General features: G+C 48.2%; 1 pseudogene; it reads right to left on the reverse strand.

The window, feature by feature from the left end:
* Window positions 1–11,395: 11,395 nt before the first annotated feature.
* On the reverse strand, window positions 11,396–17,154 carry LOC138452860 (14-3-3 protein beta/alpha pseudogene; annotated as a pseudogene).
* Window positions 17,155–17,508: the final 354 nt, after the last annotated feature.

The raw sequence follows: 17,508 nt of genomic DNA on the forward strand, positions 1-17,508 counted from the left end.
CCCCACAGTGTGAGTGGAAGGTGTCACCACCTTGATATTTTGTTGCATATTGTTTCTATCGTCCTTCCGTAGTTGTCTTGGAAAAGTTCCTCACGATTCCTTGACAGCATCACTCCCAAGTACCGGACTCCTGTGGACTTCCATCGGAACTCAAATTCGCCTCTAACTTCTACAGTTCCTGCTGTCAAAGTGAATACCACTGATTTATTATGATTGATTTTTAGCCTCGAGAAGATCCCAAACCTGAGTACCTGTCTCATCACTGGGTTCAGGTTCGTTGCCAGGTCGCTAATGAAGAGGGCCACATCATCAGCATATAATGACAAAATTAGTTTATGGGGTTCCAAAGTAAGTCCTCTTTCTATTTGTCTATCTCTGAGGCCCGCGTCGAGTGGTTCCATTGCAAGGGCGAACAGCAGGGCCGACAAAGGGCAGCCCTGTCTGGTCCCTCTTTTTAGGTCGATGTGTGCCGACTGCGTTTTACCCAATACGATTATAACTACTGGGTTCTTGTAAAGGAGTGAGATTCATTTCAAGAAGTATTCCCCGAGGCCCAGCTTCCGGAGTACTGCGAAAAGATATGGCCATTCAACCGAGTCGAAGGCTTTTTCTGCATCCAAAAGGACCGCCACTGCCTGGGTCGAGGGGTCTAGAGCCTCCATGATGCTGAAGAGACGTCAGATACCGAATGTTGTATTCAGTCCAGGTATGACTCCTGCCTGGTCAGCTAGTACCAGTCCCCGCATCAATGGAAGCAGTCTATTGGTTAGGATCTTGGCAAAAGCTTTATCGACATTTATCAATGAAACCGGCCTGTAAGAGGCGCACTCCTCAGGCGGTTTCCCAGGCTTGGGCAGTAAAATTACATTTTCTTTGCGTAATGTAGGGGGTAGACTCTCTTTCTCTAGTGCTTCCTCATATACCAATGGTAGAATCTGTGCCAGGGTCGAGGCAAATGCATTGTAAAATTCCCTGGTCAGTCCGTCGGGCCCAGTGATTTGGACCCCAGCAATTCTTTTATTGCCACTAGTATTTCTTTGACAGAAATCGGTTTATTAAGGGACTCTCTCATGTCACCATCTACCCAGTACAACTCTGTTTCCTCTAGGTAATCTCGTACAGCTATGGGGTCCTTTAGGGACTTGGAGCTATTGTAACGCTTACCTCTGGGGCCCCGCAGGAGTGCCTGGTCCGGATCGACGGGTCTGTTCTCGAGTATGATTGGGAGGTTCCAGGAACAAGACGCTTACCCAAGCAACTCCCTTCCCATTGTTTTCGCTGACTGGCTATTGCCCAGCGTGCAGTGCAGTTGGGAGTGGTTTGGTGATATGACTTCTGTTGAGGTCTAAGGATAAACAAGGAAAGTGTGTTACTGTCTGCCGTCTACATCTATTCCCCTTATACCACCCTTCCTCTACCTCTTAGATTATTCACTCGTGGAGAACCAGGGCTCACCTTCAGTGTTTTAGCAGAAGATCCAGTTTTGTTACAAGATTAGTCATGGCCCAGTCCTGCTGCAGCGCATAAGATGCTCTCTGTAAGATCCATTCAGAAAGGTGAGTTCTTTGTGGTCTTTCAATGTCCTCACTGTCTCTTTACAATGTCCTCAAATGTCATTTAGCAATGACCCAATATAGGGCTTAGCATATGCTGAAATGCGCGAGGCGCGCATTCAAAATGTGTAATGACTGATTTGTGGTTCCCCTGCAGCAACCGCGATGAAGAAATGCTGCTGTCAGCTGTGTGGAAGCAAAGCCGTGAAGAAAATGCGGCAAACAGCTGTGAAGCGGCCGTGAAGAAAATGCTGGTGTCAGCTGTGCGGCGGGATAGCAATGTGAGGTAGCAAGTTTGTTGGGGATTCGGGTGTTGGATGCAGTGGCCGCACGATTTACAGTTCTGTTTTCTCCGTTGCTGGTGCAGAGAACGTTTCGATGGCTCTGACGTGTTGAATTGAAGTTGGGCGCTGCTTGCTGGAATAAGCGTGTGCCGGGTAAGTAATAAGGCCAGATGATGTTCCGGGGAGCTGGCGGACCGCAGCTTTGCAGATAACAGGAAGGGTTGAAGAAACTGCAGACTCAGGAAGGCAAGCGGGTTGCAGAAAAGCTGGAAGCAGGATGCAGATGACTCCAGCAGGTGTAACTGGAGAGCGGCGAGCGTTACACTGCTTTCACTTTAGCTGGAAGGAACGCTAAGCACTGGGTGTAGCCCAGGACGGGGGTTTATAACCCTGGGCTACACCCAGCCACTAGACCACCATGGATCAGGCTATATGGGATGCGTGGGGGCCATCTTGGTTTCCAGGCAAAGTCCCAACCTGGAGGCCATTTTGGTGGGGGCATCCACATTGTGAAAGGGAAAACAGTTGCTCACGCCAAGCAGCCACCCTCATATTCCACTGCTGGCCCACACTGTTGAAACGTTCCTGAATGGGATATGAATGGGTGCTTGCCGTTCTGTTAGGGGCCATGACAGCTATAGAGTTCTTGGTCAAAAGTGTGGAACACTTCAACAATCTCCCCTTCGGTGTGAACAAAATTCCCCTGGGGGTCTCGGATGCATACTAAGTGTGAGGGGTGTCTGTCAGCGGCTAACAGCCTTGCCAAAAGAGCCCCTGGTTTCTGGCCCTCACCATATTGCCGAATTTCATGGCCTCGTACCAGGAACCGGGCTTCGCATTCGGCGTTTGCCCTGAATTTATCTAATTCTTCCATGAGTAGGGCTAAGGTTTGTGGTTCCTGGTGTTCAGTGTATGCCCTCTCCAGTTCTTTGAGCCGGGTCATGTTTTCTGCGAGCTCCCTTCTAATAATTTCCAGGATCCCATTTTCTTTGTCAGTGCAAATCCAGCAGGTGTAGTATTTTAGAGTTTCCCAAGGGTTCCACTCGATTAAACTGATTCTTGGTTAGTTATGAACAATGAGTTAATCTCGGTTAGCAGTGCTTGGGCAAACACTGAATCTTGGAGTGCTCCTGCTTTGAATCTCCAACTCTATCCCCCTCTCTCGCTCGCTATGGGTATATACTCCAGGGTGAGTGGGGTGTGATCTGAGAGTGTTCTTGGGAGAATTTGACTGCCATCCCAGTGGAATCCCCCCCCTCTCGGGACACCAGTATATACTCTAGCCTGGAGCTGGTGCCATGAACCCAGGAGTGATAGGTGAATTCCTGAGTTTCCATGTGACTGTGTCTCCATGCATCAGTTAAGTTGTAGGCTCTACAGATTTCTTGCATTTGAAGGCTTGCCTTGGTGAGTGGGCTCGTGGTCGTGTGCGATCTGTCCCATTTGGGGTCTAGGGTATTTTTTAGGTGTCCGCCCCAGATGATTGTGGCTGTGTTAAACTCTGTTAAATGTATCATCACCCAATCAATGGCATTGGTGCTATCTACTTTCGGGCCGTATGTGTTTACTAAGACAACCAGTCTCCCTTCAAGTACCCCATGCACCAGTAGCGCTCTACCCTCTTCATCTATTGCCACTGACAGCAGATGAAACTTCACTCTCCTACTTATTAGTAGTGCCACCCCCCTGGCATAGGATGAGATGGAGGAATAGTATCTTTGGCAGCCCCGCCCAGTGGCCCATCTTGCTTCACATGAGGGGAGAGGTTTTTGTCTCTTGCATTAAGGCAATGTCGACATTATGTCTTTTAAGGTATTGAGATATTGAGTTTTAGTTGGGTTGTTCCCTCCTCTAATGTTTCATGTTGCTACTTTGAATCTCTTTGGCACTCAATATGTCTATACAGAATGTGTTCAACTTTCTTAGTTACTATTCTACTTGTGTATGCATGTTTTATCCATCTTTTGGGGTCTAACAGTGGATATTGTCCGCGGGGACCAGGCTCTCGACTGCCATATCCACTTGTAAAATTCCTTTTCCCAACTCGATGCAATCTGCTTGTGCTAACTTGCAGTGAAGCTTCCCCCCCTTTCCCTCCCACACAGGCAAACCTCAACCCACCCATCAGCCGTTCCCCCACCTTAAACCAATAACTTTTAAACAGTGCTGAGCTCGGTGTGCTAGTGCCCAGCCAAGTCTGGTGGCTCCCTTCCAGAGTTATATGTAGTTACATCCAGGTGTGTTACCCAAATGTTTGTAGTGTTATTAATATATTTGCGATGGAACTATCTTTCCTTCCCATGTTTGAGTGCCACTATATCAGCTTTGTTTATGAGGTGTACAGTTTGTCCCTTAGTTCGTCACATACCAGGAGATCTCAGGTCAGGTCTCTGCGGCTTTGGTCTTCCCTCGCTGGTCTCGGGTTGTTGTTAGAAGGTCAGCATCCAATCTCATCTAAGAAGCTGCTTGCTTTCTCAGGTGAGTTGAAGAACGGTGTCTTCCCGGCATGTTGAACACAGACCTTTGCAGGGAAGAGCATAGAGTATGGTATTTGACTGTCTCTCAGGCGTCTTTTCACTCCTGTGAAGGACTTGCGCAATGCTTGGACTGCAGATGAAAAGTCCGGGTATATTTGGATTTTGTCTCCGTCATAGTGCAGTTCTCCCTTCTCCCTGGCAAGTCGCAGGATTGTATCACAGTCTCTGTAGTTGAGCAGCCGGGCAATGATGGGGTACATGGCTGCTCCTCGGAGTGGCCGAGTGGTGGATACCCGGTGGGCCCTATCAACTACAAAGAGATGGGATAGAGAGGGTTCTCCAAACAGCTCTTTACACGTGACTTCTACAAATTCTTCCATCTTCTCTGGGATTTGTCTCTCTCACCCCGACCAGGTGGATATTATTGTGGCGTGTCCTTCCTTCTAGGTCCTCATTCTTTGCTAGCACCGCTTTTACTTGGACTTCTAATGCTTTCACTCTGGCTATTAATGCAATATTTCCATCTTCCAGGTCTGACACCCTCTATTCAACAGAATCCGATCTGTCGCTGTGTTTATCTAGTCGGTGCTGTAGCAGATCTACTTTTGAGGATACAGAGTCAAGTTTAGAGTCCAGATTCACGATGCCTGCTTTGAGTTCCAACAGAATCTTATGTATGTCAATGCTCGGAGTCTGGGCCATGGAGTCATGACGGAGGATCCGCACTCGAAGTTCAAGAGGTCCTGGCAATTGACTGGCCGGAAACTGTGCTGATTGCCACTTTGCAGGTCGGAACCATATTGTTTTCCTCGATTAGCTGCGCTAGTTGTGGGATCCTCATTATCACTAGTGATGCTCTTCTCAATTTTGTCAATTAGTATCCCTCACCCACCTTTCGCTCAGGTGACCATGTAAGGTGGCTCGTTGTCGCTTAGTTTTAAATTGCCGGAATGTTACTGCAGTGTCTATGTTTCTTTGCCCATCTCGCTTGATTTAACCAGGCCTGGTGTTGAGTGCCGATCTCTTGGAGAGCTATTTGTACGGGGGATGATCTTTTGCTGACGCCATGAGTTATTTGATTGCAGTGCTTCCCAGGAGTACCTGAGCCTCTCTTTCTAGTTCATTTCACTATGGACGTATGAGGCGTCAGGTAGGTGAGTATGTGCTGGTCAGGAGAGCGTCTTTCGCTCGCTATCATTCAAGTGATTAATCGGCTGAGTATAATGCCCAAATTTACTTGCTGTGTGTGTGGTGTTGTTAATCCTAATACTAATCCCTACCATGGTCTAGCCCCGAGTGGGCGACCATGCATCAGTCTTAGACAACCATAGACAATCTCCTAGGGAGGGTGTGGATCACTATGCTCCCCCCTGCTTTCGTATCTCAGGGCCTATGTGCACTGTGTTACTTCTAGATTACTTCTAACAACATACTCCTATCTTACTCCTATGGACACAATAACATAAGACACAAAGAAAACACATGAATCGATTCAATTATAACAAGAAAATACATGTATTCATACATAACAATGCATGATGCAAACACTAATAAAACTATGCAAATCTCGAATTTGCACCTTTTATGCTTTTGGTGCAAATCTACCTTGCAGTGTAATTACTGTAAGCCTTACAGGCTTCTAATGCAAGCCTGTCATTATCTGGATCTATCGTGTCTAATGCAATATACATATGGCAAGTGCCAGCATTCAGCATTCCTCTCCATTCGACACCATACTTCACTCTCTCTCTCTCTAAGACAATCCCTGTCTGATTTCCCCTTTCTCAAACCCAAAGCTCTTTGTGAGTGTCTGTTCTAATTCTTCATGCACGTGTCTTATCAATACTCCCTTCTTGCTCTGTGCAAGCTCTCCACTCTGCAACCAGCCAGTCAGTGTCAGGGCCAGGCCTCCCTCTCTCAAGATCTGGTCACTCGAACTGCCTCAAACCTCTACCAAGCTCATCGATCTCTGCCAAGCTGGTCTGCCAAGGCTGCATCAATCCCCCACCAAACGCCTCTCCATCTCATGCCAACCAGACGTCTCTCTCTCATCGAACTCGAACTCCATCTACATCTCAAAACTCCAATCTCCTCACCTCTGGTTATACTGTGCAATGATGTATATAAATCCCTATGGCTACATTCATTCTCTAAGCTAAAATGCCTCTTTCTGTCTGTCAGCAAATTCTATATTTGAGCAGTGCCTGAAAGTCTGTGTTGCAATGTACTTTCATTTGCAATCACTCCGTGTTCTGGTCGTGTTCTTTGTCAATGTGACATTGGTCATCATATCACCTAGCATAGCCTTCTTCTGTCTGCCCGCAATACACCATCTTACCATCTATTCCTCCATTCACTGTCATGAAATCCCTCTCTCCTCCTGTATGCAAAGCTCTCCCTGCTGCTCATGGCACTGCCTCCCACCTTTTCTGTCTCTGCGAAGCACACAAGCCATGCTGATAAGACCTCCTTCTCTGTGTCTCTACTAAGGCAAAGGTGACTTCTTAACAACCAAACTGTTTACGAATTCCTTCTTCACACTGTACCACAACAACTTCGCACAGAACCAAGTGGCACTCTGTGTCTCCATTGAGTGAAATGGCTTTATAATGCCATAGGCCTCATTCTTTCTAGCGTTTACTCTCTCATTCACCCAAACCCAAGGGCTACATAATGCAAACTCATTGCATATTCTAAGTGCGCACTCAATGCGTGTCTCTCTACATACATACAGAATACATAACAGTCTCTACATGTATACTGTGTCTCTAAATGGCACTACATGGCACTTTAAACACAACAGTGTGTCATTCTATAAGCAAATACAAATGCCATCTATATGTGGCAGAATAATGTCGATAGTCTAATGTTACTATTTCAAATACTCCTAATCAGAATGTATGATGGATAACTAAACAGGATACAATGATAGAATGATAGGTAATGATGGGCAATGATTCTGTAATGATAACAAATCAGGCCTCTCCATTCTATCAGGTTCTACAGTGTTTCAGTTCCCCATCTGCTAAGGTGGTCGGGTTGAATTTGCAGATAAATTTTGCCTCTTAGCAGGCCCCCTTGATGTGACTGCTGCTATGGCGTTTAGTGGCATTTTTCAGCACCTGATTCCTGGCTGCGCTGTGCGTGTATTCGTTAAAGTGGCTAAGCCCACAGAGTTGCGCTGTTAAGGGGCCGGGTGACAAGGGGCAACCAGACCGACCCACCTTCCCTTCAGAGCTGGGTTCCCCTTAAGGACCTTTGTGTGGGCTCCAAACTGCCTCCAACTTCAGGTCTATTGCCAACGTGGTCTCTGCAGCCAGCTGGGTGTTTCTACTGTCTTGCATGTTAGGGGGGTGCCGCGGGGGTCTGGATACTTGGATTACACCGGGCCTGGCCAGTAGTGGGCTGATCTTCAGCCGGGGCTCTCGCTATACATGGTCGTTTGAGGGCCGTTGTTGCCCCATGGGGCACGGTGCCCCTGGCCCTGCGGTCTGCACCGGGAGAGGGATGAAAGAGGGGAGCTCACCTCTCCTGTCGTGCCGCAGCAGCGTCCGGTGGGCCGTTGAATTTAAAGCTCTCCTGGCTGTTGATTGGGCTCAGCGTGTTCCCCAAGTTGCATGCCTTGTGTGTGCCCCAGAGTCCAGGTTGGCTATATGGGGGCATCGATTCTCCGTCACTCGGGTGGGCGCTATGATTGGCATCAGATGCCTGTCGTGTTTGTATTACTTGCTCACCAGTTCTAAGCAGGTTGACTGTTCCCGACCGTCGGCTGACTAGAATGTCCTGTGGGGGGTTCAGTCAGCTCTGGCGCTGCTCTCCCTGTCTGTCTGCTCTCCCCCTTCGCTCGCCATCACAGCGCCTGCACCGGCGATGGCACCTGTAACATTTACAGTCGCAGCGTCTCGGCGGCGCGCTCCTCATGGACAGCCTTAGCGTCGCTGCGCTCCGCCAGGTGAATCTCCCCGTCTCTCCCTTTCTCGGTCACCTGCCAGGTTCGGGGTGCACGTCAGGTTTCACAGGGGAATTCCCTGTGCCACTGCTGCCCTCAGGTCTGCCGTTGGTTCTTCCCCAGAGCTGAGACCACGTTCCCGCTCCGACACCGTTGCTGTGCTCCTGCTGCCAGGGAGTCTCTCACGCCAACTCACACAGCATGGGATCAGGGGAGCTACGGGAAGCTTTTGCCAGTATTATTGTGTTGTCTTTGTCACCTTAGATGGAATATTTTCAGGATATTCGGGAGCCCCGTGTGGACCTCACAGTAGAGCCGCCATCTTGGTTGGGCTCTCTGAGTACAGGTGGATGTTGAGATCCCCAAGGTGGAGAAGCTGAGAGGTGGAGAGGAGCAGAGATCAGGCCATTCAGAAAGGAAGAGGGTGACCGGGCCAGGCGACCTGTAGATGGTGGTCAAGGTAAGAGAGAGGCCAGGAGAGATAAAGAGTCTGCAGATCAGGCATTCAAAGGAGGAGTAGGTCTGAGTGGGGATGATGGAAGCAGGGATCCACTCAGGAAAGATCAGGGACACTCCGCCTCCGGGCCTGATGGGCCGGGCTCGGAGAGGATCTTGTAGCCCTCAGGGAGGAGTGTGTCAAATCTCGTGACAGAGCAGGCCTTGAACCATGTCTCGGTAAGAGCGAGAACATCATGGTCCAGAAGTTCAAGGAGGTGGCAGATGTCAGAGCAGTGTTTGCTACTATTGAAAGAGACTGCTGTGGGCTGGGGGATGCAGGGGAGAGTAGTCCCAACGGAAGTGGCAGAGGAGCCAGAGAGTTAGTGGAAGGCAAGGGAGCCTGAGAGGTGGAGGACGAGTCTGAGAGGTGGAGGACAGGGGTTGCAGAGGAGCCAGAAAGGTGGAAGGAGGAAGCGGCAAAGTAGCTAGAGATGTAGTGAATGGCAAGGGAGCCAGAGCGGTAATTGCAATTGTAATTGTAATTTCTTATTTATAACACGTATAATACCCAGAGGTATCTAAGCAGGGACCTGGGGATCGAACCTGTGTGGGTCTGTGTCGTCTTGCTTCCAAGGCGAACACATTGCCCCTGAGCTATCCTCCTGAGACAAATGGTAGAAGGAGGAAGACACAGAATAGCCTGAGAGGTGGTAGAAGGAATAGCAGGAGAAGGAATGAAGTTGATGAAGTAGGGGAGGCGCCTATCAAATAGAAGGAGATTGGTCTTCGGGTCTCTGGCCCACGACAATGCCATTTAGATATACATTAATGATGATTCTGGAAGACTGGAAGGGGGCCATACGGACCTCCCACCGGGTGCCACTATTAATGTGAGAGAAGTGCAACCATGTGAAGGGTCTATTGGTTGGATGAAGGAATGACAAAGAGGATGTCGTGAGAGTTTGGAAGAGGCGCTGACAAAGGTGTCAGCGATGGGAAAGCCTGGATTAGAGACTAGGGTGTCCTTCTTGAGCTTCTTCCAGAAGAGAAGGATAGGAGATAGAAAACCAATTAGAGAATATGGGGGAAATTGTGAGCCCCATAGTAGGTGTGATAGAGGGAGGCGAAGGAGACGCGAGAGGTGGAGAAGAGAAGGAAATCACTGCAAAGAGCTATGCCTCACAGGGTGCACAAGGCGGTGGGTCAGGGAACAAGGGGGGGGTATCGGGCAATTACAGAGCGCAGACAGAGATAAGCGGCACAGGAAGCAACAGGCATTGCATGTATATTGCGATGGGAGCCAACCAGGCTCAGCTCAACCGAGAGAGGAACACTAGAGATGACAGCATAAGAGTAATAGAGGCCAATACATTCACCCAGAGGGGAAAAAGCCTGAAAGCAGAGGAATACAGAGAAACAGTGATTGAGGCCTAAACAATACTTAGATGGGGATAAAATGCAGCTGATGCAACAGAAAATAAAGAAACAGCTGGCAAGAACACCAGAAAAACAAAAGTATAACTACCAGGGAGTGAGATAGACTAATAAATGCATAGAAACATTGCAGGGTGAGATACGCATTCAAATGGAGAAAAGCGCAAGGTACGGTGGTTTAGTAGGACACAATAATGGATGCGCCCCCCAACCTGCACCTGTTTTACCTTGCAGTCGCCGCTGGTCCACGGCTGTGCTGCATGCTCGCAAACCTGCGTTGCACAACACTGCAGTCTTGTCCTGCATGGGCTTTGCCGCAGAGGGTCAGATCCTCTGTTTTTAAAGGTTTGGATGTGACCTAACAGTTCGAGGTTGGACTGCTCCTTTTGTGGTGGGACCAAGCCTGATTTGCATATGGTCTTCCCCCTTTTTGTAGTAGCTTGGCAGGTGAAGAATGATGGTCTGGAGGGTTACCCAGAGCGATGCCAGAGGTTAAGATTAATTCTAAACCTTCCAGCCATCACCACTTTTGTTTTGCTTTAGTCACCCCGAGTGAGACGGATGTGCCCAGATGTAGGCCCTGTGACTGCTGGGCCTAGACACCCAAACTACTCCTCACTGAATAAGCCCAATGAGGCCGAAACATGTCTGGGGATGCTTGTGGACTCATGCAGAAGGGATGTGATCCAGCCGTTTGGGTTGTACTGCCCCTTTTGGGGTGGGATTAGGCCTGATTTGAATATGGTTTTTCCCCTTTTTGTAATGGCTTGGCAGGTGAAGAACAATGGTCTGGAGTGTTACTCAGAGCAATGCCAGGGGTCAAGATTAATTCTAAACCTTCCAGCCATCACCTCTTTTTTGTTTTGCTTTAGTCACCCCAAGTGAGACGGTTATGCCCAGACGTAGGTCCTGTGACTTCTGGGCCTAGACACCCAAACTACTCCTCACTGATTAAGCCCAATGAGGCCGAAACATATCTGAGGATGCTTGTGTTCTCATGCAGAATGGATTTGACCTAGCCGTTCGGGTGGACTTCCCCTTTTGGGTTGGGATCAGGCCATATTTGAATATGGTTTTTCCCCTTTTTGTAATGGCTTGGCAGGTGAAGAACAATGGTCTGGAGTGTTTCCCAGAGCGATGCCAGGGTTCAAGATAAATGATAAACATTCCAGCCATCACCTCTTTTGTTTTGCTCGTCACTTCTTGCACTAGTGCAATACATGTTTAGGAAATTGAGTGCCAGGGAACAGATGGTGGATTTCAAGCTAATCCACATGTAATTGGATGGGTTGGCTGTATTTCCTACATGCTGATCTCAAATGCTGCCTTCTAGGCCTCCCGGGAGCATGCTACAATAACTTTCTTTTTATTTCCCGCTGCTTCTTCATATCATAAATAATGCCCTTTCATTTTCAAATAAAAGACTTTGCTTTCCACCTTCGTAGCATCAGAAATAAGGTGCGCGCCAATTTGCTGAAAACGCGGTTTCAGAATTCCATGCAATTCACCTTTATTTTCTGTCATGGAACTCCTTAGACATCTGCTGCGTTTTCTCATTCCCCTCGGATTTCTTGCTCAATGCCACAAACAGCAATCTTATAAGCTACTGAGAAGAGATTCCATTCTTCGTTCATAAGCATGAATATCCTCCTTGATGCTGCAGGTGCTGTCTGTGGCATTCTCTCCGGCCTCTACCACTCCAGTGTTCTCCTGTGTGCTCTCCTGAGCTGGTGCCTCCTTCCCAAATTCAGTACCTGCCTCATTGCAGCAGCCACCTCACAGTAATGCTCTGCCTGTTCAGCTAGCTTGGCCTACTAATTGCGTCCATATTGATATGGGGGCAGAGGACTTAACAATCCTCACTGTAAGTCACTAAACACAGCCTTAACCTTCCCACACTCCGACACCCTTGCAGTCATTTTCTAACTTCTGTTAGGCTTGCCACTTCTGTTCGAGGCCCAATTAATTAAATCAACCAGTATCAAGTGAACTACAGGGGTCTGCAACCTGCAAATGTCCAGATTTTTGGATTGCAACTCCCATGATCCCTCACTATTGACTTTGCTGGCTAAGGCTGATGAGAGATGCAGTCCAAAACATCCAGAGAGCCAAAGGTTGCAGACCATGTTTGACATGACAACAAATGATGGACCGGGCAGTTTGGTGTTGATCAGAGATAGTGATGTTTTTACACTCAACTTGCATGGTGTGTTGTGAGTTCTGTGTATGTCTAGGTAATAAGGTCTCCCAAGGGAAGCAGTACTTAATGGCCATATGTATTGCATGCCTGTAGGAGATTAGCAATCTATCTATAAATTAAAGTTACATTTTAACCAAAGCCATAGAAGCATACAACACATAAATATATCATAAATATCAATTACCAAAATAATCGTAAAATACAGAACGGAAAATATATAATAGTATACAAATACATTTACTAAAATCGTGAAACAACTATTCACAAGAATATATGAAAAAAACATGTATAAAAGGAATCTTTACCACAGAATGCGCCTTTAAATTCTTAAAATAGAAATATGTTTGTTCTAGCTTTATAAGCCAGTTGGTGAACACATGTTATTGGTAGCCAGTCGGTAGTGAATGCAGCATCTCAGGGAAAGGTGAAAGTAAGTCATGAGAACCAAGCATCACTTGTTGGGTCTGCCTTCAGTAGGAAAAGCGTGGCTTTATTCAACAGGCACCTGGTCTCTGTATTGATGTGTTTCCAGTCACTGGAAGAGAAATCGCATGAATGTCCCGAGCAAACACCCCCACTTGTGGTGGAGACCAGCAGATCCTGACATATGCACTGGTACAAGGCCTTATCCTAGCAGGAGGGGACCATTTTAAAATGGTGGCTCTTTCATGATTTTCCTCATACCCTGCTTCACAGTGCATACCCTTCACCCTAAAGGCAATCAAAATGCCCATCTGGGGCTGTGACAGGTTTTGCAGCAGAGAATAATGCTGTACCCAATGCAAGGCTCTGGAGATAGCTGCACCTCTGTCCTTTGTGCAAACAGAAACACTTGCCCAGCACACGGTTTTACTAAGAGACAGTAATATTGTTGTGGAGCTACATGTCAACAGTAACTTTCCTTTAGAGTTTAATTGAAAAAATAGCAATCAAGTACACTTGTAATTTAGTGCCTCAATGTGCTGATAAATAGAAAACGGCTAAGAATGTTTTCACTTTGTTTAGCATAAAAGCATATCTATTTCTTTAGAGATAATATTTTAGCAGTAAACATAATATAGCCAAACAATATGCAATTCCCAATATTAGCAATGGTGTAGCTGAATACTCTTAGCATCCCACTCTTATCTTATTCACTTCTGGGCAATATAAAACCTACAGCCAATCAATAGTGCGTATGGCCATCTAAAATGTGCCAGAACCTAAAATTGTACTCTCAGTAATCCCAAAGCCATTAAATGAAATGATATATACAAATAATGTATCACAAACGGATGGCTTCCAAGGGAATGTAACTAAAAATAATCCAGGTCATGGATGCAAATTGAACCATTGAATCCACCTGCAGGATTTCTCCTTTCCTTCCACCAATGCAGGGGTCTGCATCCGTCAGGGTCGGACTGGGACAAGAAATAGGCCCGGTCACCCAAAGAAAAGTGGCCCACCCTCGCCTCAAAAAAGTGGCCCACCCCTCGCCTCACGACCCTTGACCTCTAATGACATCACCAGAAGGTATGTCCCGGGAAGCGATGAAACACGACCTTTCACCCAATGACAAAACAGGAAGTGGCATCAAATAGCATGGTTCCTAAGTACACTAAATTACTGTGAATCCAAGCAGACGTCCAAGGCCAAATGATAAAATGTTATTGTATAGCACTTACGCTTAAGCTCTTTTTTATAGAACAAATATACATACAATATCACCCAACCTGTGTTGGTACTCATTTATTGACCTAAGAAGGATGAAAGGCTTTTTGAATAAAAAAAAAGAAAAATTGAAAACATTTCTTTTTCTTCTATTATTTTTCTCCAAACCGGCCTAGGCATCGGCAGAAACCGGCTCCCACTCCCCAGGAACGATTTCGGCCCAGCCACGGGGCGAAAGGCTGAAGGTCCAATTCAACCCTGGCACCCGTGGCTCTCCCTGTCTTTTGCAGTAGGATTTCCATAATCCTTCTCTACTGACTGTGCTGGCTACAGCTAATGAGAGTTGTAGGCCAAAACATCTGGAGAGCCAAATGTAGCAGACCCCTGCTCTAATGCATATGGTAGTCACTTATTTGGGCCGTAGAAATGCTTGTAGGAGCAGAGGCTTTTATATGTGCTTTGCTCAGTCGTCTCGCACTCCAAAATCAGTGTCTTCCCACACTAAAAAAAACAGTCGCAAGCTGGTGTCAGATAGCCCACATCGTTGTGTGGGCGGGCCGCCTTTGCGGCCCTAGGACACGACGTCCCGGACGTGACGTCAGGGGATGGGGAGGGACGGGGACAGGGTTGCGACAGTTGCCGCCAGTCAGTTAATAAAGAAGGTTATGTGCGCCTCCGGCTCCTGCATATCATTTGGCGCGGTGGCTTACGCGCAAGGTAACCCATGAGGGTTGAGCTCAACAATGGCGACGAGCGGACATGGGCCCTAGCAACGTCGTGCCGAGGTCTGCAGCCGAGCAGTGCAGCGCGTCGGTGCACCTCGGACACGGCCCCAACAGCAGAAGCCTTACGCCACCTCCCGTGTGACACCAGGCCCCAGATAAGGAGCCCAGGCGACTTGAGCTCATCTCCCGGACTGCGGAGAAAAGCACCCGCACCCGGAAGAGGCAGCGAAAAAGCACAAAGCCCGAGGGAAGGGCTCTGACGCATCCCGCCCGCAACTCTTCAGCGGGGAGTGGAACGTTCACTCCCCAGCGCGACGCAGCGCCCTGCAGGCCGCAAGAGAAAGGTGCCGGTCCAAGGTGAGGGCAAGCGCCGCTTTGCCCTGTTCTCGTTCGGCGCACCTACTCCACAGGCAAGTCGCCCCACGTGTTTTGTGCCTAAGGTGGAAATAAACCTCGGGCGCCAGGTGCCAAAATCACACGCTTCACGTGCCTGCACACAAGCCCGCGATATCACGAGCCGACATGTCGGACTCAGCGAGCACCCCGGCCTCATCTTCAGGACGGACGGGAGCGGCGGCACCAGCATCATCAGGTATAGATGCAGCACAAGTCAACAACCAACACGCGCAAAGCGAGGGAGGTGCATCCCAGGTCATGCAAATGCCAAACCCCTTTGAAATACGTGATACGTCGGATCTAGGACCTCGCTGGACCATAGGGCTCCGGGACTTCAAGTTCTACACCGTGCCATAGGACTAACCGACGATACAAGGCTGAAAAATACATGATTTATGGCTGTGGGACCAGCAGTAAGAGACATTGCGGGGGAATTACTAAATGTGGACACGGTCACATATGGAGAACTGCACGCCAAACTGTTGGACAATTTTGCCCCGCACACCAATGTCGACTATGAACGACACATGTTTCATACGACCAGACAAGAAAAGGGTGAGTCAATAGACAATTTTGTACTGCGCCTCCGCATCAAACTAAAACATTGTGAATTCCATAGATACTCCAATGAAGAGGCGCTCAGATCACAAGTAATTGCGGGATGCCTCTCACAACCATTTTGCAAGCAACTCTTACAGAAACAAAGATCCCTGGAGGAAATCCTAGCACTGGCTCGCATGGAAGCGGCTGTGGACTCCCAACTGGACAATCTCGGAAAAGTATCCATACAACAGCATAGTGAAAACACTGATTCAGTCAACAAATTGTATTCACACCCCAACCAAGGAAACAAACGTCCTGAAGCCACGTGGTACAAATGTGGATATGAGTACCCACACACAGGGGAATGCCCTGCCATAGGACAAAAATGCGCCGCATGCGGAGGAATGGATCATTACAGGGCCATGTGCAAGAACGTGCCGACATACACGCCAACCAAGCACCGCAATCAAGACAGGCGCCGATACAGTCGCTAGAATCCACCCAGGTCTCTAGGGGAAAGTGAAAGGAAACCCACTAGAAAAGAGGACGGTGACCGCAAAAGCCGATACACTCGTGAGGACAGACGCTCGTCAGAAGATACGAGACGCTCACACAGAAGACGGTTTGTGAGGTACGTTGAAACTCGCTCACCCACCAGCAGCGACACCCCGTCCTCAGAGGAAGATCAAAGGAGGAAAGGCTACGTGTGGGCCTTGAAAGACAATACTGCAGCCACCCAACACAGTCCCATACTAACACTTCAGTTAAATGACACCCCATTAAAATTTCTGATATACACCGGTGCGACGGTCAATATCATCAGCGAACACGCATACGAGTCCCTGGCCCTGCAGCCCAAAATCAAGAAAGCCACGGTAGACATATATCCCTATGGCTCCACGACCCCTCTGCCGTGCAGAGGCATGATCACAGCATGGTGCACCCATAAGGAACACACGGAAAAAGTCCCTCTACATATTCTGAAAACTGAAGCTAACAGCGGATGCATACTAAGGTTCCGGACCGCGGTAGACATGGGACTGGTGCACGTCTTATACCAGCTGATGGTGCATAAATACTTTGCCAAACCGGACGCAATAGAACAATCATTCCCAAAGCTCTTCACCGGCCTAGGCAAGTTGCGAAACAGAAAGGTCCATCTCCACATAAACCCTCACATCAAACCTGTGGCCCAGCATTATTGAGGGATTCCATTCAATATACAGAGACAGGTGGAAGAGGAACTTGATAAACTCATCAAAATGAACGTCATTGAACCTGTGTCGGGTCCCACACCATGGGTATCCCCCATCGTCCCCGTCCCCAAGAAGTCACCGGATGGGTCTATACGCCCATGCATAGACATGCGCAGGGCCAACACCGCCATTGAAAGAGAGAGGCACCAGGCACCCAGGATCACTGACATGATCCATCTCCTTCACGGTGCAAGAATCTTCTCGAAACTGGACCTCACAAAAGGTTATCACCAGATTGAGATTGCGCATGAATCCCGCTATATTACCACGTTTGTCACCCACCTCAGTCTTTTTCACTACAAAAGACTCCGTTTTGGCATTTCCTCCGCCGCCGAAATTTTTCAAGAGGAGATTCACAAGGTAATCAGACACGTCCCTAACTGTTTGAACTATTCAGACGATGTCTTAGTATACGGCAAGTCACAGGAGGAACACGACATAGCACTCCACAGAGTGTGTCAGGCACTGGACGAAACAGGGTTGACACTGAACAAATGAAAGTGTGAATTTTCGAAAGGTTCTCTGAGGTTCGTCAGGCACTTTTTCTCGGACAAAGGAATGAGACCCGATCCGGAGAAAGTCGAGGCACTCAATTCAGCCACT

The sequence above is a fragment of the Ambystoma mexicanum genome, chromosome 4p (assembly GCF_040938575.1).
Source record: "Ambystoma mexicanum isolate Mex_15411 chromosome 4p, UKY_AmexF1_1, whole genome shotgun sequence".
NCBI lineage: Eukaryota > Metazoa > Chordata > Amphibia > Caudata > Ambystomatidae > Ambystoma > Ambystoma mexicanum.